The sequence below is a fragment of the Nymphalis io genome, chromosome 24 (assembly GCF_905147045.1).
Source record: "Nymphalis io chromosome 24, ilAglIoxx1.1, whole genome shotgun sequence".
Taxonomy (NCBI): domain Eukaryota; kingdom Metazoa; phylum Arthropoda; class Insecta; order Lepidoptera; family Nymphalidae; genus Nymphalis; species Nymphalis io.
The window spans coordinates 9,018,237-9,044,784 of record NC_065911.1 but is presented as its reverse complement, the minus strand read 5'-3'; the positions used below and the strand labels follow the sequence as shown (position 1 = coordinate 9,044,784).

At 34.4% G+C, this 26,548-nt stretch overlaps 2 protein-coding genes across 3 annotated transcripts in view; one reads left to right on the top strand and one right to left on the bottom strand.

Annotated features, from left to right (window-relative positions):
- LOC126777854 (ATP-binding cassette sub-family D member) overlaps window positions 1-18,352 on the bottom strand; it is a 105,637-nt gene extending 87,285 nt beyond the window's left edge. The window contains exon 1 of the mRNA XM_050501090.1: window positions 18,064-18,352. The gene's annotated coding sequence lies outside the window, so the exon portion shown is untranslated. The remainder of the gene's footprint in view (window positions 1-18,063) is intronic.
- A 1,179-nt stretch (window positions 18,353-19,531) lies between these two features.
- The window catches only part of LOC126777906 (guanine nucleotide-binding protein G(I)/G(S)/G(T) subunit beta-1), a 28,609-nt gene continuing 21,592 nt past the window's right edge, over window positions 19,532-26,548 (top strand). The window contains exon 1 of one of the 2 annotated variants that reach the window (XM_050501206.1): window positions 19,532-19,774. The gene's annotated coding sequence lies outside the window, so the exon portion shown is untranslated. Of the gene's footprint in view, window positions 19,775-20,028; window positions 20,048-26,548 lie in introns of those variants that run through there. The other variant, XM_050501207.1, reaches the window with a different exon arrangement.

Below are 26,548 nucleotides of genomic sequence, written 5' to 3'. Positions count from 1 at the left end.
GGCTAGTGCAGAACGTTTTTCCCGTCTGTACTGGCCGTCGTCGCGTTTGGACTCTACTACCACTTACCATCAGGTGGAGTAGAGTCATTTGCCCTCCCGGCGATATATAAAAAAAAAAAAAAAAAAAAAAAAAAAAAAAAAAAAAAAAAAAAAAAAAAAAAAAAAAAAAAAAACTTTAGATTTCTCATAGATCAGATTCGATAACCGACGAATATTTTATTTGCATACAAACATATGATATCGTCCTGACCTATTTAAGCCATTCTCAAGAATGCCAGTTGGCAATATGTCATTGCATTAATGATATAAACGCGGCATAATAATAAATAGAATAAATAGAACCTACTTCATTGTACACCACAAAAAAATATATATATAACACATTGATACAACTTAATTATCATAGAACTTTGGCGGCAGCCAACATTATCATATTATTATTATTATCATCAACAGCCAATCATTGTCCACTGCTGAACATAGGCCTCTCCCAAGGTGCGCCAAAGCTCCCTGTCCTCCGCCTTTCGCATCCAGTTGGTGCCCGCCACCTTCTTAAGGTCATCGGTCCACCTGGCTGGAGGGCGCCCTACGCTGCATTTGCCGATTCGCGGTCTCCACTCTAGGACTCGTCTGCTCCAACGGCCATCGGTACTACGACATACGTGACCAGCCCACTGCCACTTCAGCCTGCTAATTTTTCAAGCTATGTCGGTGACTCCGGTTCTTTTCCGGATAATCTCATTTCTGATCTTATCCTTCAAAGATACTCCGAGCATAGCTCGCTCCATAGCACGCTGAGCGACTTTGAATTTGTGGACTAGTCCCGCAGTTAGTGTCCACGTTTCGGCACCGTATGTCATGGCAGGTAAGACGCATTGGTTGAAGACTTTCGTCTTCAAACATTGCGGTATAGACGATTTGAGGACTTGACGAAGGTTGCCAAATGCTGCCCATCCCAAGCGAATTCTTCGATCGGCTTCCTTCTCGAAGTTGTTCCTACCGACTTGTATTATCTGTTCTAGGTAGGTATATTCACTAACAACTTCGAGAGGTTTCCCCTCGACGTAAATCGGTCCCGGTACGACATGCTATATATTATATATTGAACATGACGTTGGACTTGTCCAAGTTTATACCGAGACCGACACACCGGGAAGACTCGCCTAGGCTACGGAGCATTTCGGTGAGTTGTTCCAGCGACTCTGCTATGATGACGATAGCGTCGGCAAATCGAAGGTGTGAGATGTACTCTCCGTTTACATTGACTCCATACCCAGTCCAATCCAGCGTCTTGAAAACGTCTTCCAACGCGTTGTTGAACAGTTTCGGGGATATTACATCCCCCTGTCTCACTCCTCTCCGCAGTTGGATCGCTTTCGTCTTACAGTCCTGGATGTGGACAGTCATTGTAGCGGCGTTGTACAGACATCTCGGTACCTCGATATATCTCCAGTCGATATGACATCTCTGCAATGAGTCGAGCACTGCCCAGGTTTCGATGGAGTCGAAGGCTTTCTCGTAGTCCACAAATGCTCACACAGCGGCTGATTCTACTCTTCGGTCTTCTGCACAATCTGCCGAACAGTATGGATGTGGTCCACGGTGCTATAACCTGATCGAAAGTCGGCTTGCTCTGGGGGCTGGAACTCGTCAAATCGTCTGGCGAGACGGTTCGTGACGACTCTTGAGAACAGCTTATACACGTGACTCAGGAGGGAGATTGGTCTGTAGTTTTTCAAGAGGGTTTTATCACCTTCCTTGAAAAACAGTACCACCTCACTCCCGCTTCACGTTTCCGGGGTCTTGCCATGTTGGATGACGGAATTAAAGAGGCTTGCTAGCTCTTTCAGGATCGGAGTCCCGCCTGCCTTAAGCAACTCTGTTTTGATTCCGTCATCTCCCGGAGCTTTGTTGTTTTAAGCTGTTCTAGAGCCGCCCTAATCTCGCCTTGGTCAACGACCGGGAGCTCCTCGGAGTAATGGCGCATAAGAGGGGCGCGCTGGTCATCAATACTGATTCCCACGGGTTTATCCGATCTTGAAGAGAACAACTGCCCATAAAACCTCTCTACTTCTCCGACAATCTCAGGCCTAGAGGTAACGACCCCACCATTTTCAGTTTTAGGTTTTGTCAGACGCGGCCTCCCAAACATGCGAGCGAACATTTTCGATCCCCGATTTTGCTCAATCGCAGCCTTGATGGCACGGGTATTGGAGCGTCGGAGATCGCGTCGCGTCAGCATTTTTATTGTTCGGTTTAAGGCCTTACCTGACAAAAACGATGGTAGTTCTCGTCGTTTTCTCATGAGCTCGAGTGTCTCAGCAGAGAGTTTTGGTGCGTTGTCTCTTCTCTGTGGCGGAAAACACTTGCGGGATGTGTTTTGCAGTATTTTGACCAGCGTTTCGGTTTTCTCATCAATGCTGCTTACGGTTTCCAACGCGGTGAATTGATTTTAAAGTTCCATTTGGAACTTTTCGGAGCCTTGAGCAGCTTGGGGCATGGTAGGTCGGAGAGTAGACCTCATCATTCTCGATCTTTCGGCTTTTAAGTTGATATTTAGAGTACCTCGAACCAAGTGGTGATCACTTCCGGTATTAAACCTGTTGATCACTGAAACATCTCTAAATATGTGCCTTTTATTCGAAATGATAAAGTCTATCTCATTCCTTGTCACGTTATCGGGGCTTCGCCAGGTCCACCTCTTCTGAGGCTTCTTTTGAAAGAAAGAATTCATCAAAAAGAGCCCGAGAAAGTTTACCAGCACTTGCCCCCTGTGATTTCTGCAGCCCAAGCCGTAAGGTCCGACTTTCGTTTCACCGCTATCTTGTACTCCCACTTTCGCATTAAAGTCTCCCATAACAACATTGTAGTGGGCCTTCGAGGTGTCGTTGAGGGCCTTTGCGATGTCCTCGTACATCGCTTCGACCACATCATCAGAGTATGTCGAAGTTGGCGCATATATCTGTACGACCTTCAGGGAGTACCTGTCGGAAAGTTTTAGGACAAGGTACGCTACCCGGTTCGACACACTACTGATTTCCACAATGCTGCTAATGAGATCCTTTTTGACTAGAAAACCGACACCACCCTGGGAGAGGTTATCGCCTTCGCGGAAGTAGAGTAAGTTACCGGACTCTAGAGTTATCGTGTCCTCCCCCTGTCTTCGGACTTCAGATAACCCCAGTATATGCCAGTTTATATGACTTAACTCTACTTCTAATTCGGTGAGGTGATGGTCCAGCCTCATCGAGCGTCCATTGTACGTTGCCATGTGAAGTCGTTTTATATGGTAGCCTGCCGTGAACCGGTGATTCTTAGCACCCCCTGCCCTGCCGATACCGCGACCGCTACCTTGGTCGGGCCTAGCGGGCTTGCCGGTAACTGGGGGCCTTTTTTGGGTGCATCTGCCATTAAGGAGGGTTTGCCCATACTCGCCGCGCTGGGCAGGCGTGTAGGCGAGCGCAGTAGGGGGGGTAAGTTGTTTATGGGGGAGGGACGCTGCTGCTCATCCCCCCTTTTCCCCGTCCCTCAGTCGCCTCTTACGACACCCACGGGATGAGATTGGGGGAGTACTATTCTAAGCCGGTACTCCACGGCGATAAAATGTTTTTCCTAAATTTTCAAAAGCGATTACGGCCGAATTTCGTCCACTGGACGTACTCTACTTTCAATCATTAATTATTATAAAACAAACGCCTGCCGCGTCTGTCTGCCTCTCTGAACCGGATTTTCATACCGTTCACAATTGTATAATTCATTAAAGTTTTTTTTAATTGACTAAAATATGAGAATTGTTGAAGATGTCGAAAAAAAAATCAGACCAACTGGGAGCTTTACTGGCGTGCGCTGCGTAAGCCACCAACACCACAATACATACATATGTATATGTTACCATATAAACGTCATATGTAAACCCTTATTTTACCCGTGCTATGGGAGAGGTAACTAACAAGCATATAAATAGTAAAAATTAAAAAAGAGAAAAAAAATTTAGAGAGATATTTCGTTACGACTAAGTAATTTGTCTGTTAATTACAAGTTGCAATGCCGTTTAATATTGTAACTCTACTAAGAGCAGCACTAACAAACTAATAAACTTAACTAATAAGCTAACTTAAATTGCTATTATAATTACATTACTTATAAAACAGCTTTCTTATCCTTCTGCTCGCATCTATACAGCCTACACTAAGAATTCCTAACTTATATTCTTAATTGGAACGTGAGTCTGTTTATTTGTTTTTTAATTCTTCACGTGTTAACTACCCAACCGTTTATCATTAAATTTTGCAAACTGACAATTGACCCGCGCACGTCACCCGTGGTAAGACCGCGATCTTTTACTAGTCAATATAAAAATTATTTATAACCAAATAAGCAGACTTCATTAATAGCAGAAAATACACTAAACAGTGAAAAAAACCTTTTCAAAAATATGGTTTAAACTTGATTTCAAGCCCTTGCAAATTTTATATCATTTGTAAGTAAGTATTTAGTTAATTCCAGGCAGTTAATTTTTTTTTTAATTAGGCTATGTATATATTCGCACTGCGAAATCACTCTGCGTGACTTTTATTGTAGACGTTTAACGACCGGTTACTATATTCAAGAAACGATTCGTTTTTCTCAAGGAGAGAGAAAAATAAATTTGTCTACAAGGCTTTGTGCAAGCCAAGGTAGGCAACACCCACTCATCAATTATTCTACCGCTGAACGGTTTTATTAATGAATGTTCTGTAATTATAAATATGTAATCTGTAGACAGTTATGGGCCTCGATGCCTGAATAATAAAGTTATTATTATTATTATTATTATTATTAAGTTTATTGTTGTGCTGCGGTATTGAAGTGTGAGTGAGCCAGTGCAATTACAGGTACCATACAGGATATAACTTCTTAGTGGTTAAGGTTGGCGGGGCACCGGCGATGTAAAGAGTGATTAATATATTATCGTACAGCGCCATTGTATTAGCAGTCGTAACCACATCAGGCGGCGCCTTTGCCAATCCGTCTACTTATTAGAAATATTAAACAACGAGTACTAATTCGCATCACACCGCGTCAAAATTGCAGAGTATCCACATGTACCGCGGGAATTTTGAATCGTATATCTATTATTACACATTTAACATAAATGAGAAATAAAACAAGCGTTTATCATTCGCAATGTATGCCAACTCTAACGTTACAACAAATTTAAGACACGATATAACAAATTTTCTTCTCACGGTTTAAAAGAACAGCAATAAGCGTTGTAGATTTTATCGAAAGTCAAGTTTAGCAAAAAGCGATATTTATGAGTGCCATTGTAATTAAAACGTGATAATTATAGGCGTCTGTGATCGTCGTCATAATGTAATCGTAACAGCCTGTGCATGTCCCACTGCTGGGCTAAAGGCTTCTTCTACCTTCGGTAGGTTCACAGTTTATTCCACCACGCTGCTCCAATGTGGGTCGGTGAAATACACATGTAGCAGAATTTCAGTGAAATTAGACACATGCAGGTTTCCTCACGATGTTTTCCTTCACCGTCAAGCACGAGATGAATTATAAACACAAATTAAGCACATGAAAATTCAGTGGTGCTTCTTGAACCCACGATCATCGATTAAGATTTACGCGTTCTTACCACTGGGCCATCTCGGCTTCACTATGTTAATGTAATATATTAAGGAACAAAATAAACTATAACGTATACGTATAAACACATATATATTTCCATATACCTACGCTGTTATTTACGAAAGTTTATTACAACTATTAGCACCAAACAAGCATAAGCTAATGATAATTATTACTTGATTACATAGGAACGATTGTATTAAAACAAAATAAGCGTGTATGTATACGCTTTACAACAGCATCACGGAAAACGTTCAGAAATATTCAATCAGTAATTTAAAAAAAAAAACGTTTAGGAACGTTTAGGTATTTTTGCGTAAAACTAATGATTTTAGATCACAACCAACACGATTGACGCCAGGCCGTTTCAAATACAAATAAAAACATTGTGAACAAGAATTGTCGAAAAATAAAAATCTCAGTGAGTTTCTTTTACCGATACTTCTACGTCTAAGGTAAATTACCGGTAGTAGATATTTGACAATCAATAAGTTGTCGATTTTGTACAAATATCAATAATAAGCAGCTGTCGAGAGAATTAAATAAAAAAATAAATCATCGGCCCGATCGGAGATTTTATACCAAAACTAGCCACTACATAATTACTTATACAATTCTCATAAAAAAAATGAATTCAAATAAAACACGTTCCAAAACGAACACAAGTGCTTTGAACAAACGTTGAAATGCTTAGAAATTCTAGTTTTACCATTAGTCTTAGTAAAGTGTGTTTATTGTACAGATATAATGAAGTTGGAGAAAACATTCACTGAGTGAGAGGTGCTAAATGTTTGGTGACACTAGTTACGTCAGCAGGGCTGGCACTTACATCCATAAGGTTTTTTTTTTATACAATAGGAAGGCGGACGAGCATATGGGCCACCTGATGGTATGTGGTCACCAATGCCCAAAGACATTGGCATTATAAGAAATGTTAACCATCGCTTACATCACCAATGCGCCAGCAACCTTGGGAACTAAGATGTTATGTCCCTTGTGTCTGTAGTTACACTGACTCACTCCCCCTTCAAACCGGAATACAACAACACCAAGTACTGCTGTTTTGCAGTAGAATATCTGATGAGCGGGTGGTACCTACCCAGACGAGCTGACACAAAGCCCTACCACCAGGTACAAGGTACAATTCAATTAAATATTTAGAATTAAAGAAACTTTTTTGTTTAATATTTAAAATAGGTAGTATCAACATGGGCATTAAAAGAAATCTTAACCATTGCCAATAATCTTAAGAACTAAGATGTGTTATGTCTCGTATGCCTGTAAGTACATTGGTTCACTCACCCTCCAAACCGGAACACAACAATACTACTATAAATATTGCTGTTTGGCGTAAGTATCTTGGTATCTAGTTGGCAGTAATTTACTACAGAAATAACCGTATTTCATCACATTCAACAGGATAATTGTTTTTTATCGGATCTATATTTCAATAACTAATGATAATATAAAATATAACTTATTGCGATATTGTTGCGTGCGCTTACTGATTTATACAACTCGCGCACACCTATTAACTTTACTAACAATAGTATTTTTTCTTTTAGGCACATCAATAAATCAAATTAATGTTCTTTCTATAAATAGTTTCGTAAAATTTAATATATACTCTATTATCAAGAGATAATCCGTTTATTGAGGCTATATATACATATAGGCCTCTGCATCTTTGACAGATGATTAAAGCGGCATCGCGAAGGCACTTGCGTTCATGACTGAAAAGACCAATGCGAGAGTGGATCCTTCGGCCGCACTTCCGACAAGTGTATGCGCCCCCAGATGGGCGGGGGTTTGAAGCCCGCTCATGACGCCTAGTGCGTTTTTCTTTTAGTAATTTAAACCAGGCATTGTCATGCTTTGTTTGACCTTCGTGAATAAGGCGTCGCCACTTGGCGCGGTCCTCTGCCAGTTCCTCCCATCGATTGCTAGGGATGTTAAACGCAACCATATCACGCTTAGCGCAATCTTTGTAACGGAGCATAAGCCGCCCAACAGGCCTTTTTGCATCCACAACCTCTCAATCCACAACCTCAACCAGTAGTATTTGCCTTGGAAGACGAGTCTGCTCCATTCGATACACGTGTCCCAGCCACCGTAACCGTTTTCTTTTGAGAATGGCCATGATGCTAGGCAGCTGTGCCTCGCCTAGAACAGACTCGTTTGTCACGCGATCCTGCCATGTGTGCCATATATATATATATATAACTTGGAATGGCGACCATACCACAAATATTAACTCATTTGTATGGAGGCATACATATATCGAAATAAACTTCGCTGTAATCACGGGAAAAAGCTAACCAATTTACAAATAAATAAATATTAATTAAACTTAGTACTCGTTAAACGCCTTCAACTACTATAGATTTTATAAAACAAATTAACAAAGAATATTTACATCAGTGCATTGTTTGACAAACATTTATACTGTGCAAATATTTTTAAGTGCGCCGCTCTGTAGCAAGCCGTTTAATAAATGATTTTAGTATCGCTTGAAGAGATGTGAAGTTACGACATTTGTACGTCTATTGTTTAAAATTTAAAAAAAAACATTGCATATATAATAATAAATGTATCATTTATACGGTATACAGCACGGGTAGAATAAGAGACAACATAATATGTTTATATTGTAATACATAATATATGTAATGGTTTACTCGGCGCACGCCAGTAAAGTTCCCAATCGGCATGAGTTTGTTTTCGACATATTCAACTATCATCGCCATAATTCAGTCACTCTGTTGGTAAAAACTGTATGAAAGTCCGTTAGTTATTGCTCGAGTTTATCGTGCCTATTAAGACCGACGGACGCCGTTGAGAAACTTTGTTTTATAATATTAGTGATATTTAGAACAAATCGTCAAAAATGTAATAAAAATTTCATATTTTCGAATCGATTACTATACACGATGATTGCATCTCAACTCGATTGAACTTCAGGGCGTAGTCAAAATGTTTGTATTTGACTTGCAGTTACAATAGAAAAAACTCGAGTCGACAACCCTAGTCGTAACGTCACAAATAGAAAGTAACAGGTACATAGACCGATTGAAGTCCATTACCAAGACCTTGCTTTATAATTTCTTGAATATCTCACTCGTAACTTCACTATTTAAAAATCTTAAAGAAGCAGTCGTACTATAAATAGCTAAATAATATATAAGCAGTATATAAGTATGATGATTGTTAAAGATTGTTTTTTTTGGGAGAAGGAAAAATTAATTTATGTAAATTAGCATCACGATGTTTTTTTTAAGAGAATCTTCTTTGTTTCAATTAGGAGCAACGATCTTTGTGTATCGTTTGTTTAAAACGTTTCACGTCGGGGACTTGTATTTGATTATACTCACTTTATATATTATTTTGGGTATGTTGAATGTTTATATGAATTGTGCTATTTTATCATTTATACAAACTTATTATAGGATGATATCCCCTCCCGATTTTTACCATAATGCATTATTTAATGGTGACTATAGCCGGGGTATATAAATTTTATGTTACCTTGTAGCCTCCATAGATGTGTTGTCCGTGCTTTTGTTGTATTTTTTTATCGGTTTAAATAATTTGATGGCCGCTTTGTAGTTTTTGAGGCTAATATGCCTGCATGTTTTCCAGGCAGCATCATAATAAAAAAGATTGGATTACCATTTTTTTTATTATTTTGCCTCATTTGTTTTCCTTGTTCTTGTTTGCCAAGATATTATAGTACACTGGCGTATAACGAGCGTAAGCGTATAGCGACGCACAGAAAGATCGGACGCAGGACTAATGGCTATACGCTTCTGAGGCACGAGAGTGTAACTCAGCTAACTTCCCAGCTTCTGGGAAATTCTTAACAGACAAAAATGCCGTCACTTTTATTGGCTCGCACGTCATACAAGTTATTTAGAAAACGAGACAGTTAGTCAGTAGACGAGACATTAAAAACATAAGATAATATGGAGGCGAAAAGTTACCTAACTCCATTACGATAATTAGCTTTTTTATTAACACTTAAGTGGTACAATGGTAAGTTCCAGGAATCGTCTTATACTAACAGCACTGTGAATATATTTAATGGTCACTAAATCATAAAAATGTACATATATGTATATTTGAATGAGCTATATTAAGTTACACCTCTGACTGCCTAGTTGGTCTAGTGGTAGGCCGCAGACCCTGAGGACCTGGATTCAAATGCTAGGTCGGGCCAATAAAAAAGTTATTGGATTTTCTGTCGAAAATTCTCAGTAGCAGCCTGGAGTCTGAAAGTTGGAAGTGTGTACACTCCCATGCCTCGGAAATCACGTAAATTGGTCTTTTTTTTTTCTCGCTGGAATAACACATTTATGTGTTTCCCCCACATGAGGTGGAGGGGTATGTGGGACTCGCCGGCGCTGAAGGCGCCGGAATACCCACTAAAAAACCAGCGGTACCCACTCTATCTTGTCGGGGGACGTCACGGGATCGCTTGCGCATACTACCGTGACGTAAAGTTGGTCCTGCCTAAACTCTTTCCGGTCGTGTCGGATTGCCGTCCCATCGGATTATGAGAGTTAGGGAATAGAGAGTGCTCCTGTGTTTGCGCACACACTTGTGCACTATAATATGTCCTCGCAGTTGGGTAATCTCTCTTCAGACGGGCCGCCGTGGCCGCAATCAGTCCGGAGGACATTATTATTAGTTAATATTGGTGAGTTTAAAGAAGTTTGTCTTTTACAAGAAGGCAAACGAACACTTGTACTACTTGATGGTAAGTTGTCACCAACGAAAATAATTATTTGAATTGTAAGAAACTATTCCAAACACAGTTATTATGCTTGTATTTCATATCTTTCCATCTGCTGCTACAATATTGCCGTTTGCCGGTGGGATAACTGATGAATAAATACTTTCATACTTTTTTGTTCGAAATCTTCGTAATACGAGTCCAGTAACATTTTACGAAGATTGTGCGACCGGGTTACGTGGCATTTTCACCCTCTAAAACCCCTGCCATGGCCGTCCTCGATACTGATTGGAAAGAATGCATGATCGTACTATCAAACTACTGTAACCCTAACAAAATATGTAGCTGTATCAAAGAAATTACAAAGTACATAAATGTAGTTATGATTTGATTTTATAATGGAGTTACGGCATCGATACGATTTATATGCAAATAGTATCGATTCGCTATATTTGTTCGAAAACAAATTGGATACGCAATTAGGTTATGTCAATATTGTTTTAGACTACGGTAATTTAATTACATGACAGTACAGTAACAATAACAGTCTGTTAATGTCCCACTGCTGGGTTAAGAACTCCTCTCTCTTTTGAGGAGAAGGGTTGGAGCTTATTCCACCACGCTTTTTCAATGCGGGTTGGTAGAATACTCGTGTGGAATGATTTCAATGAAATTAGACACATACGGGTTTCCTCACGATGTTACCTTCACCGTCAAGCACGAGATGAATTATAAACACAAATTAAGCACATAAAAATTCAGTGGTGCTTACCCGGGTTTGAACCCACGATCCTCGGTTAAGATTTACGCGTTCTAACCACTAGGCCATCTCAGTTTGGTATTAGGCCATCTCGGCTTGGTGATGTAGTACAACACTATTGAATTGTATAAAATATTATAGGACCAAACAATAGCAGGAATGATTATTTACGTTTACTGCAAAAAATACCTATCACACTGTTAAATTAATTCTAAGGACTAAATTTGTGAAAAAACGACCAAAGACAAAATTTGCGAACGTCGGCATAATATTCGATTATTATTGTCATTACAATCTGTTCTATTCATATTGCAATGGTTCCTCCGATTTTGTCTTCTTAAGACCGCGTTCACAAAAACAATGAATGATTTATGCATATCCTTCAAAGATTGAAGTCGCTTATAAAAGTCGTCTAAAAATTAAATAATTATCTATTAACCGAACCACTTGACCTATCGTATACAATACTTATATTATTTTCGTAAATTAGCCCTTTCTTCAAACTAATTCTTCAATCTATAGGACACTATGTCCGGGCTCGCAAGCCTTAATTGGACAAAAAACATTTTGGAAGTTATATTAAAAATTCTAAAAGATTAAATTCAATCTTTAAACATAATATACATGTTTAGTCACTATATTTATTACATGCAAATATTTTAACTTAATTACAAGGCATTACATTACATTATATTTCATTTCATTTGATTTCATTATGAGGTTACAAGTCACAATATACATTTTTTCATTAAATAATAAATTTATAGTTAAACATCGCTCCTTGATTGCGCATTCGGCTAAAAATACCAATCATAATATTCAGTCCACGTGAACATAATCAATATTAAGATGGACAAATGATCTCATTACCATCAAATCAAGGCTAATGCTCGACGATTTGGTTTAGAAGTCTCGAGACAGTTGCGTAACGCGTCACTAATGGTCAAGAACTTTCAGACGGTTTTACAATTCAAGTAAAGTATAACGGCAATTAAATGGCAAATGTACCACTTGATGTTAAGTGGTCTTCACCGTCCAAAGAATTTTGGCGCCGTAAGAAATATTAATTATATATATTAATAATTCCTTACATGCTTTCCCAACTTTGGAAACTAAGATGTACCTTGCGACTGTAGGTACACTGGCTTTCTCACCCTTCAAAGCGGTATACAACAATACTATGTACTGCTGTTTAGCGGTAGAATATGTTAAAAGTAGGCGTACCTACCCAGGTGCTTGCACAAACCCCTACCACCAAGTAAAGTGTCCATGTCTCGGAAAGCACGTAGAGCCGTAATTCATGCGTCTAATCTCAATCCGGTGGGGAGGGATTGCTGTCTTATCTCATTAAGTGAGTGAGATATAAAAGTGCGCCTGTGTTGCGTTCACACTTGTATACTTTCACACTTGTATATCTTATGTAGTCGGCCAGTTACTATTGAAAATAGCTGACGCAGCGAATTTTAATCATAAGGACATGATTAACATGAAGTGTATTTTAACAAGCTTTTATTTTAGCTAAGACCGAATCTTGCGAGATGAATTTAAATCATTTCCTTTTATCCTACAGAATATAATTTTTACATGTTAGTTCGGTATCGATGACTATGTAAGTTAATTTTTAAGGTAAGCACGACCTGTTTCTAACCGAGGATTGGCATTAGATGTAAGAACTCCTTAAAGGTCAACAGCATTGACACGATTTTTTGTACAAGAACATCTTTTCTTTATAAATATGTTTAGTATTAGTTTGCTATTCAATCGAAGTGGTAATTCTTTAGTAACATATTGATGGATATTCTGTTTAAAATATGCCTTAACCTTAAGGGTTGAAACGCCGATCAGCACCGCTGAATTATCATGATTAATGTGCTTAATTTGTACTTTATAGTTATAACAACGCCATATTTGTTTATTAAATACTAGCTGACCCTTGCCCACTTCGTTGGGCGGTACACATTTTTACTTGTGATGAAATTATGACTGTGGTGCAGTTAGTACTGAGTGCTATGATTTATTTCCTGACTGCCAAAATTCGCATTGGCCGAACATTAATAAAATTGTCTTGCGTATTTGATATTTTAAATTGTCACTTAAACTATGCAACCAAATGCATACTGAAAAAAACGAATTTTATCTCAATAAAATTTCCTTGGTGATAAAGCAATTTATTTCTAAATAGATTGACGTGTTGTATATAAAAACGGTCTAATAGAAATATCATTCAATAGATTACGACACTGTCGCGGTTCCATACCTATGTCGTATTATATCTTTAACCATTCGTACAAATTAAATGCAGTAAAAGGGATAGGGGACAAGGGATAAGTTAACTTATTTTGATAAGATTTCATAATTGTTGATAATATATGACCAATAAACATGACCAATAAAAATGATTTAAATTATTTTTTAATAAAAAGACTCAAAAACAAGCTCTAAAACTTTTCTCTAGAACCCAATCAAATATCTCTCATCGTTAGGGCAACATTCGTAAGAAACGTTTGCGTTCGACTGTTTTTTCTCCGACTTACTTTGCAAATCCGACTACCACGAAAAAGTCTTTTCATTTTTCGTGTTATTATATAGCCTATGACACTCACAAATAATGTGGCTTTCTGTCGGTGAAATAATTTCAGTAAAAAATCGAAACCAGTTCAGTAGATCCAGAGATTACCCCCTAAAGCCTTGTGAGGCTTTAGGGGGTAATCTACTGAACTTGAAACTCACAAACTTTATCTCTTTATAATATTAGTATAGATTACTAAAATAAGATAAGTGATGTCTGTCCTCTCGGTAGAATGGCCACCGACAGAAGTCTATGGAAGCAAATACTCCATACGAGATGCACCATTATTCCCAAGATCATCAGCACTGAAGGAACGACTGGAGAGATATAGAGAGTTTACTAAATTATTCATATCTCTGCGTATGAGGTTTTGATATCAAGACACAGATTAAAAAAAATAATCTATTATAATACATTGTGTGCCTGAGTAAGCATTACGCGATAAATTTGTAAACTTAAATGAGACTGCTTCCTCTCTTTAGGAAAAGAGATGGAGTTTACTCCAGCACGCAGCTTCAATACGGGATAGTACATACATGTGGCATAATTTTATCTCGCAAAAGGTTTTCGCAAGATGCTTTTCTTCACTGCCACTTAAAAAAATTCAATGGTTCTGTCGAATGGTTAGTACCACATCGCAAAGATTTAAAGTGCAAACTTCAAATAAATAAATATATAAGATCAGCCCGTTGGTGTAGTTGGCGGTAAGTTACGGATTCGATCCCGCTCCGAGTCTCTAAGTTTTATTTATTTAAACAATCATTTCAAATTATACATATAAATATCTGCAATATGATATGTATGAATTGTATATTTATTGTATAAATTTATAACACGAGCATTGAGAGACAAATGTGTGTTTGATTAAAAAAACGAAACGGGGACGAACGAACCGAAAAATACGAACGGTAAAATAATAAGACTTTAAATTACTGTTACCTATCATTTTCGTCAGATTTCTGCTACAGTCAAAGATACACTTATAGTAAATGATAGAAAATAACGATACCAGACTTCCGCTATCAACGTAATGGTGATGGCCAACCGTAAAACATGGAACGCCTTGTAAATTGATGATACGCACGCGAGCCCAAGAGTATTATGTGTTCACGTGATTTCACAGATTTCAAGTGCCATAGATCGCATGTGGCACACATTTATATAAATTCGTATACGATATTTGTGTAGAACAATTGTAATTCTTATTATATAGAAAAATTGTTATGCTAATGAGCGCAAACGGATACGAGCAATCCTTGAACAATCTCCATTCAAGATGTACTACCAAATGTACCTACTGTCCTCAATTATTATGCCCTTTAGTTTATAAAATGGTTACACGTTTATACAATATATTACAAATCTGCTTTATACATCAAAGAACAAAATGGCGATAAATAAATGTTACAAATTTTTACAAGATTGCAATAATCTTCGTCTATGTATAAACACCTTTGTGCAAACTCATCTGGTTCGTTCCACTCACTGTTGTGTTGACAGTCGAAAAAAAAGACACAACATTGTTTAACTAATCTCTTACTAAATAAAGTTTATTAGTATCATTTTACTTGTTAGTAAGACTTTGTGTAAGTCTGTTTGGATAAGTACCACCCACTCATTACATATTCTCCTGCCTAACAGTAATACTTAATATTAATGTTCCCTTTTGCAGGTTCAATGAGCCAGTATAACTACGGGCAAAGAGGACACGTCATCTTAGTTCCCAAGGTTAATAACGCATTCGTAATGTCCCTTACATTGATATATAACAATTAATATAATTATAACAATGAAGACATGATAGCAATGAGTTAGGAAGTACAGCTGTGTTTATGCACATGTGCCTGCAAAATAATAGCTCCTGCGCTTGGCAGTCAATGCCAAAATTCAGTCAGCAGGTATTATTATATAATAAATAAGATTGACATGGAATAGTTAGTATGTATATATTTGCGATTATGTTAACGTCATCGGTCGTCATCAATAACATCCTCGAACTGCAATGTCAGGCTGGTCGTTTTTAATCCAAAACAATTTTTACGAAGCCACTCGTGGCTAACTTCTGACTAGTGTTATCAAAATAAATGTCGTAATATATCAATGAGTACCGTAAAACCCCAATGTCATTTTAAAATGGGCGTAAAAAATTGTATCAAAGAGCGATGCGTAGCTCAAAAATCACTGGACGATCGTACCAATACCTTACAAGTACCAGCCTTTCACGTCTCAAATAGGTACAAAATAAACAGCCATAAGACATTTGCTAAATACGAAACACGAAAGCAGTTCCATTGCGGAATTCGCAATAGAGCGACCTTCGACCGAATCCCTTCACTGCACCCGAAATGCGGTTAAGCATTATAACCCGATGTCTAAACTGCGTTGATTTTAAATTACAGGTAGCTATTTAAAATCGTGACTGTCATTACGCGCGAAACATTCCCGTTACTTTCTCAACGTAAACGGTAGATTTATTATTTTGTTTTCAAAATAGAAAGACAAACAAATGGTCAACCGTTTATTAAGTGGATACCTTCGTCTTTAGAACATCGGGGTTAAGAGTGGTTTATACTTGCACTAGCCATGCAAGTATAAAACAACCTTATCCACTTAATTCGCTAACAAATGTTCTATCCCTTGCCTCCTGTAATTAATACACTCGATATACCTTAAAATAAAAGAAGAGAAAAAAAGAAATACGGTTTTTCATGGATATATCGTAAACTGCTGAATTTTCTACATTATGTGTCAAATATTTTTAGATTTTACAGATCTGTGTCTGTTTATGAGATACAACGTTTCATACTCATTGTTATCTTTCATCATCATCATCTGTAATAGACAAATGAGTCCTGTACTGTTCTTCGACTATCTCTTAAAATCCTTTCGATCTTAAAGTGAAATATAATAAAATGAATAAGAATATAATATATTTAAATAATCATACATAATCATTGATAAATAAATACATATCACAAGCAATATGTCAATAGAAATTACAAGAGTTGTTAAAATAAAATTGGAATTGAAACTAATCAAGTGATTTGACTACATCCGAGAATATTTTTTCAGTACAATTAACATATAATACATCAATTATGTGACGTGATGCCACGCCACACCGTTCCATGCTAGTTTTATCTGCTAATTTTTACAAAAATACAAAATATATGAATGAATAAAATTAAGTTAAACGTCAACAAAAAACATTGTTTAATGAAAATAAAATGAGTAATAAATCAACCCTAAAACAACAAGGATGACTAAATTAATCAAACACAAAGAAATTCTTTGTCAAAACGATAATGATTCACATCCTCTTCACACAGATAAATTCTTTTGTGAAAACTGTAAGGCAAAATGTGATAAGACTTTTTTATATAAATTCAAGAAATGAAATATATTAATCTTTAGTTACCATTTACAGACTAGTATTTATTATAAGCCTTTACTGTAATTTATAAAATTAATTGTTAAAATTCCTTTTTATGAAACAAACAGAGTCAAATAAAGACTTATCACAAGAATCACCTTGAAAAAAAATAAACAACATTTGTACCATTTTACATGTCTAAGTACAAAATTACAATTAAAAAAAAATACAATAAAATGTTATAATAATTATTCATACAAATTGCATACAATATGATATATATACAGATATGTATGCACAAACAAACAGATAATATTCATAGCAGAACCAATTAGTTCTGTAGGCTGTTCATTATAATGAACACACACATGTAACAGAAAAAAATTGCATCATATAACAATTGAAATTAATAAAAATCATAACCACAGAATCCCAGATAAATAATTATTACCACTTTAAACATGATCTTGGTAAAAAAGTGCATTGACATTGATAATTCAACTGATTTAATTCTTCTATATATAAAACATAATAATAATAAATTCAGAGGCCAAAGACAGTTGGTTAATTAAATTAATTAAAATTTAATTAACAAAGATCATTAAGACGAATAATTAATTTTCTTATTTTGACCTTTTTTAAATTAAAATATGATTTATCCTTTAATTTTCTTGAATATTTCTATTTTTATAATAAACATAATTTTTTATCATTTAGCTTAAAATATCAATTTTAAGGACAAATATTATTAAATATACATTCAAAATATATAAGTATATACAAATAGATAAAACTACGATTTTTTAAATTTAAGTATCTAAACAATGAGTTGCAGACCCATATTTTAGCATTTGTTATATTTAAAAGAGAAAATGACTCAAGTGCGAATATGAAAACTAAAGGAAAATCTTATACGATTCTTATCAGAACAGTAACGATGCTTTCAAGGTAAAATCAATTACTATCCCATTTACACGAATAAAATAACAACTATTAAATATACTTACCAAAAATCTTATGAATATCCAATAAACACAAATCACAACAAAAATTAATATCGAATTTAGCGCAAACTAAACTACTGCAAAATCCTACTAAATTAGGATTTTGAGAGTACCTCCTAAAATTATTATATTTTTAATGATATTCCGTTCTTAAAACATCAAATATAAATGCTCACTGAAAAGAATTATTTTTTCGCGTAAAATTTAATTATAGTAAACAACTCTATAATGTAAACAACTTTTCGAAAACAACAAAGACGACCGGTTACCAACATTTGTAAAATGCGTCCGCCGTCAAATGTCAACTTAAAAATTAAAAAACAGTTTCTATCCTTTTCATGTTTTTATATCATGATAACACTGTCTATGAAAGTGGAAGTATTTTTCACCATTAATAACGCAAATGAGATATAATCAACCAGTAATAGGTGTGCGGTTTGATCGATTATATTTTATTAACCAATCACATGCTAGACGTAATTGCCACATATGAAAATATTTTTTTCTCTGTATTGCCAGCTTAAATAATATAATAGTTTTATATATAAGAGCTACCAGATTGAGCAACCAGAATATTAAAACAATAAATCATTATTAATTAATATTATATAAAAAACCTTTTTTTGAAGAAAAATATTTCATATTTTTAAAACAGACTGAAAAGGTTCGAATAAAAATATCATGACAGAAGTATAAAAATACTCTTACAATTATATTCACGGATTGTTTGATTTGCTAAGTCTTTGATTATAATGATTAATTAACACTTTTAAAAAATTGTACAAAAGTTAATTTTAATAAAATAAGAAAATGACATAACAAGATATACGTATACCATTGAAGCGTAATTAAAATTTTAATAAACTACACTAAGGATTATGAATTATTATTAACATACAAAAAATAGTTATTACACAAATCATGACCGCGTGAAATCATGTTCAGAATCCTAATAGTATTTTCCCGTTCCATTGCAAACATTTAGATTGTTATATATATTTACAATAGCTGATTTCAAAGTAATCAATTCTTTTAAAAGAAAACTGAAAATTTGTCAATATGATTAACTCTTCTTATTATGTATAAACTGTCTTATAATGATAATTTGGATATGATCTTATTCATACGATTGTATAATAATCAATGAATGAATATATATTGTGTATATATACACTTTTGAAAATTGTATGTGTATTATGAGTTTTATAGTATCATACAATTATGTGAATGTTTTGAATTGACCGCGTTTTCCATCTCACGCCCAGTTTGACGTCACGATACGGGGTTCTCGAACAAACCTTACCGCACCCTATTTTATTTTTTCCAAAACAGTCTAAGTGCAATCAATACGATCCTTTGTATATCTTATGACAAAGCAGTAGAGTAAACTTTTCAATAGCAACAGATTTAGTTCCTTATTTTACCTCTAGAGAGCGCAATCGAATCTATCCACACTAGCGCAGAACGCACCAATAGGACAGAAGGGACTTTGACGCAATTTGCAAATGGCCGTGAAAAGGATTGAGCTTGAGGGTGTATGAAGTACTAAATGTTGGAAGAGGCCGTGCTAAAAACTTGTGATTAATCCCTAGTTCAGTGTAGTGTTATCGGAAAGATACAAAATGTGCCAAAAGGATAGGATCCAGTCTTAATGGTGGTTTAGGAAGCGCCGAAAACCACTGGAGGAACTACCGAAGTGATCGCTGATTGTAGGGTAAAATCCTTGCTTTATTAATTTTCGTTAAGCTTATTTTCTGTTCATATATCTAAATCCTGCTAAATAGTCCCGACTTTATATATTAGGGTGTGACAAATGTAGTCGATGAACTCTGAAATGGTCGCCGGCCGAATGCGTGGTAGGTACACCCTATGTCTGAAATTATTGTTACTAGGATGAATTAATCAATTCAGTGGTTACGATACATTAGTAGTATCGCTTAGGGGCCTACTTTACGGAAGGATATCCTGAATTTGTCGAAAAATAGAGGTAACTAATTGACTATATTGTTATATGTATAGAAAATTGAAAGGCACGGCCCTGTAATATGGAGAACATCGATTTATGCGTTTGCCTTATCAATATGTAATTTTCCCCCATGTTTTTGGGCGTTATGTGCTATTTATTTGTTTTTTCTTTACTGTTTTCTGTTAACATATTCTTTTTGCAATTTTCGCTTACATTTAATGATGATATTAATGATAAGTGTTTTAATTTCGCCTACTAAATTATTGAATGTGTATTCAAACTGGACCATTTTTAGTAATAAGTAATTACATTCAGTTAAATTGATATTTCAATATTAAAAAATCTTTAAATTGATTTTAACAAAATCAATTAAAAGGTAGTTTTACTTTTAATGGTCTTAGATTAATTTAAATTATTTTTAATATGCCTGCTGTTGATTATTGTCATTGCTAAGCAAGGTGCAACATAGAAATACTTCAATAATTAAGTGATACCACATTCTGCTGATTCCGTTGTTCACATTTTTCATTAAACTATTTTCAAAGAACTAAAAGTATTGCGGTTATTTAGTAAACTAATTTATAAGAAAAATAAGGTTTTATTTTTATTTTTGCCATATTTATTTAGTAATTGTGTACAGTAGTATTAAAAACTATCTAAGCTACGGCTTAGCTACTGTCATTAAATTTATAATATTTTTTTAACTCATGTAAATAAATTTAAGTGGGCTCTTGATAGTAAATGAAAAAATTGTTGATGTCTGTAATTGTTTGCATACCTTAAGATTACTTTCATGCTAATGCTTGATTCAAAACTGTTTTTTCAAATAATATCTAATATCTTACCTTACCGAGAATATTTATTGTTTTAAATGAATTCATTTTGAGTCATTGAGGAAAAACATTTAAATTGCTAGATGGTGTTTTAAATATAAATGTTGGGGATTCTTGTAAGCAATTTTTAAATTAATTTGACTACTAAATTCAAATGTTTTCCAAACAACAATCTGTTTTCATGTCTACTCCATCTTTATAAGAGTGAATCTGTGCACTTGACAACTAAACCTAGGACTTATAGGCAAGAAATTTCATCAAATTAGGAACATTATCAGTGAAATAAAAGTGTTAAAGAAACAAAATACTCATATTATCATAATATTTTTAGTCTGTTTCTGGGATGACATTGCATTTTGTCATCTGTGGATCCTTCATTATATATTCGAATAAATTTCAATCTGAGTCAAAATTTTATCATTTAATTATGTCATCTTATATTTATAATATATGTTCTTGTTTTAGTTGCAACTTAGTCTTGAAGATTTGGAAATTTGATATCAATATTTCATAAATTTGAGTTGTTATATATCTTTTATTATAATGAAATAGTATTATTGTATAATAAAAACAATGCCAATGAAACTGATGACAAATATGTCATAAAAACATTTGCGAATTAACTTACCATGACCTTTTTACCAGAGCAAAATGTCTTTATAAAAATCTTTAACTATTATATTGAATTAGCTGAATGTCATGTCAGGTTTGATTTGTTCTCAATTGAAGTAATTTTATGTATAATTATTATTAATAAGATGTTATTTAATTCAGTGTACATGATACAACAATGACACTTCAATATACATAGAACGAGTTACAGAGTATGAGTATTAGAGTTTTACTAAAGACAGCCAAGGAGCTACAGCTTTTGCAATATCATGATTGTTGTTTGTGTAACATTAACTTCATAATTATATCAATATACAGTACAAGTTTAAACTATATATCATGTTTTCATACAGATTAAAATAAAAAACAATAACAATATAATGATGGACAGTACTACAATCATATTTGTATCCATATCGACATTGACGAAATGAGACGTCAACCTGACAACTCGTCTGGGTCTAGATTAAATCTTGAGCAACATTATCGGTACAGAAATTTTAAAAATATGAATTTAAAATGATTGTGGAATGATTATGATTGTGCTAGAGGATATAGTTTTTGGATATTTTTATCAAATAAAACAACAACATTAGATAAAATTAATCAATTGACTTATTATCTGGGAGCCTACTTAAATATAATAATGACTTATATTATATCATAGCCTTACTTATAAATATTGCTTAGCAGGTGTTTCGTTTTTTCACTGGTTTTCCTTTCCATTCATTTGAAAGAAGAAAACATTGTATTGCTTAGCTAATCACCTCATAAAAAACACTTGTAGGTAAAGGAAAGTAAAGTCGTTATATAATAAAACTTGTTCTGACATTATTCTTATGGCAAGGTGAATACTATGGATATATAATAATTTATTTCTTTGTATCATCAGTAGTTTGATATTTTTATAAAGAAGACATAATGCTTTGTAATAAACGAGCAAATGGTTCTTAGTTCTAAATTAAGGCAAATTGAGAATAGTATTATTTGGCTGTTTCTATTCACTTTTACACATAAAAGAGATAAGAAGATAGTGGCTATGATACTACATTCTTATCAAGGAATTGTAGATTTGAATCTGTTCAGTGTACAATTTGTATATATTAGGAACACAAATTAATTTGATACCCTATTTATTGTTCTCTTCTTGCACATGTCATCACTTTATATATGTACAAATAATAATTACTATGTACAATTTGTGGTTTAACAATTACATTGTTTTGAAATTTTAAATTGCTTCAAAACAAAATTCTTAAAATGGGAAAAGATTATCGATAGCAACATCAGACAGTATTTATTCAAACATGGCATTAAAATATGCATAACAGTTATGAGTAATGGTCATATTGTTCATTGTTACGAATAAAACAATTTAATTATATTTAGAGCATTTATTATGTTAATGTAAAACTTCTAAATTATAGATTAACATACATTTTTTATGTACTCATTGCCTGTGAATGTCCCACTGCTGGGCTAAGGCCCTCTCTCCCTTTTTCAGGAGAAGGTTTGGAGCTTATTCCACCTCGCTGCTCCAATGTGGGTTGGTGGAGTACACATGTGGCAGAATTTCAGTGAAATTCGAGACATGCAGGATTCCTCACAATGTTTTCCTTCACCGTCAAGCACGAGATGAATTATAAACACAAATTTAGCACATGAAAATTCGATCATCGGTTAAGATCCACACGTTCTGACCACTAGGCCATCTCGGCTTACATTTTTTATGTACTTCCTAAAAATATTTTCTTGCTAAATACTATAACGATTGTCGGTGATAAGCTACACAATAACATAAACTATATATTACCTTCTCAGTTTACCATTATACTCATTATTTCTCAGTATACCATTTAGGTTTTCTGGAGTTGCTGATGAAAATTTCCTGTTATTGATAATATAGTCTTATTATTATTATCTTGACTTTTGAAGATTCTTTTTTTTTTTATATAGAATAGGAAGGCGGACGAGCATATGGGCCACCTGATGGTTAGTGGTCACCAATACCCATAGACATTGGCATTGTAAGAAATATTAAATATCGCTTACATCACCAATGCGCCATCAACCTTGGGAACTAAGATATTATGTCCCTTGTGCTTGTAATTAAACACTGGCTCACTCACCCTCCAAACCGGAACACAACAATACCAAGTACTGCTGTTTTGCGGTCTATCTGATGAGTGGGTGGTACCTACCCAGACGAGCTTGCACTAAGCTCTACCACCAGTGCGTATTTATTCGTATATATTTCTATTGAATATAATTTATATCGTTATTAATAGTATATAAAGATGTTATGTAAATAGTATATCTATAAAAAGGACGTCATCTAAATCCACACGGTGATAATGGAACATTTGATTGAATAACAAATATCCAATCTTTGCGGTTATAACATTAATATGATTAAGTCAAACTTCAATTAGGTGGCTATACAACGATCCAAGAGTTTAATTTAAAGGCCGACAGCTAATTTATAAAATATAGTATGTCGTCATATAACGGAATTTTAATAAAGCTTGTCGTTCTCAAGTTAACGTAATTTCTTTATGTCCTTATTCCCTGTGGCGGATTGAATCGATTTTTAGTTTTTTTTTTTTTTCTTAAGGACAAATAGTCCATGATCCATATTTATTAACTATTCGAATATGACAATAATCGTATCGAACGTGAAAAATTAAACAAGTTTTGTTTGCGTTCTCGTCGCTCCGTTACGTTACTAAGGTTGAGGGAATACCCAATTTATTGAATAGTCAATTTGTATGTACTTATCTCGGATTAGGTGTTCATCTTTAATATGGCAATATATACATATAATCGTTTGAACATTATTTAGTCATTTATTTGGATTAGTCAAATTCAATTGTTTTTATTTATTGTTATTATTAAGATAAGAAACTTTAAGTAAAGCTGTAAGTTTGTGTTATTTTCTACAAAAATTACATAATTAAACGCATACAGACTGCAAAGTAAATAAAGTCCATTTGCTAAAAGAGCATAAGTCAGCGTTATAAAGCAACAGCTGTTTTTTTCTTGGCTGTTTATGTGTATACAAAAACTTCTACCTAATTTATCTTAGAAATAACATTAATAATTTAATTTGAACATGCCATTATATATGAGAATAACTCAATCGAAAGACGTAAATTTCTAACATGTTAATGCGTTCTTAGCTGTTCTTAATTTTTTTTATTTTATAATTATATTCTATCAAATAAGTATTATATCTCGTAGCTGTTAATAGCATATTCGATTTGAATACTATTAAATGAATAGAAAACATGATTAGCCAATATCATGTGACGGCTATACATCAGAATCTTGATGGCTTGCCAATCGGAAGACGAAATCTGATATCGTAGATAATTAATAGATGATCCAAGTTTGTAACTGTGTATCTCGTATCTCGAACAAATAACGTCTCTTATAGAATTTGGTTTTATAATACGCAACGATGCTTCGTCTTTTACTTATCATTCACTATTGTGACACTTGACGATGTTTTATTTATTTTTAAAGACTTAAAAAAGAGGTAATATATGATGTGAGTACAAAACTAACCGCATATATACAAATTAATCAAATCAACATCAATATTTTATTATTTAAATAGACTTTTACGAGTACTTGTGAATCGTCAAGCGCTACCATCGTTCGGAATGTGGATACTACCGAGAACAACCGACAAGAAACTCAGTAGTTACTCTTTTTTTTTACATTTGTATAAATTACATACACTTGTTCCTACACGAGATACGCATTGGAACAGCGCTGTGGTATAAGCTCCACCTCTTCAAGAGGAGAGGTGGCCTTTACTTAGTAGTGAGGCGATTACATGTTTACTACGAGACTAATAGCTTTATTAATATGTAGTGCAGGAAATCCAATGTAAACGTTTTTTTGTTATATGTTTTGATTAACAATTTTGTCAGAAACGTCATGACAATAAAAACATAAAGCAATCTAAAGTTTGTCCTTCTACGTTTTCCTAACGGCGTCTTTTAATGTTAAAGCATTGGTTCTGGTTATTAGCACTAACATATAATCGACGTTAAAATCCTTATAGATATATTATTACAACCATACGTGTTGTTACGTTAAATAGATTTTTACGGTCAGATCGATACGCTCACCATAAAGATTTGGATTTCGGAAGTGCATTTCGGTACAAGTTCTTTAAAATATTACTTTTTCTTTGCTATCCTCGTCTTTGATATATAGTAGATGAATTATTCTAAGTTTTAAATTGGTCATATTGATACATCTAATAAAGATTTCGGGTCAGATGGTTATGCTCTTAGTAAAAACTTAAAATTTGGGAGTACGTTTCAGTAGGAGGGTTTATTTCAAATTAATTTATCTTTGATGTAGTCGTATAATATATAGATATCAAAATAATGTTAACGTTTGAAATTATAGTAGGTGCGTCTTCGCCTCGTGTTCGAGAAGGAAAGCGATGAGTTTGCGTCATTCGATGACCATTTCAAGCATTCGTCGTCGTTTTTTGTTTTCTACGTCATCGCGTGTTAATTTCCGTTAGCACTGAAATATTGTAAAGGTTTTAAATTTCTTATCACATCTGCTGTTTGGTTAGTACTTGAGTAAATTGTTTGCTGTAACATTAGGTCCTGCGACCTTTTATATATATATAAAAGGTTGATATATATATATATATATATATATATATATATATATATTACGATATTAATGTTGATATATATATATATATATATATCAACATTAATATCGTATATATTAAGATTTAACGTATTAGAAGAAGAGTGTAATTTTATTCAAGCTAATGCGCTCAACGTTGTAATTTTATGTATATGATTCGTATATAAAACATTTGATTTTGTTTTAGTTAGTAGTTGTCAAAAGAGATATACATATACATATATATATAACTCATGAAAACCCATCTCTGATTGGACGGAACGGGACGCACGGCGACCACAGTCCCAGACGGATCAATATAACAGTAACTTTCACCGATGAATCATAAGGGAAGTCCCATAGTCATATTTTAGTTCAATTATAAAGCACTGTGAACCCTACAATATTTTTGAAT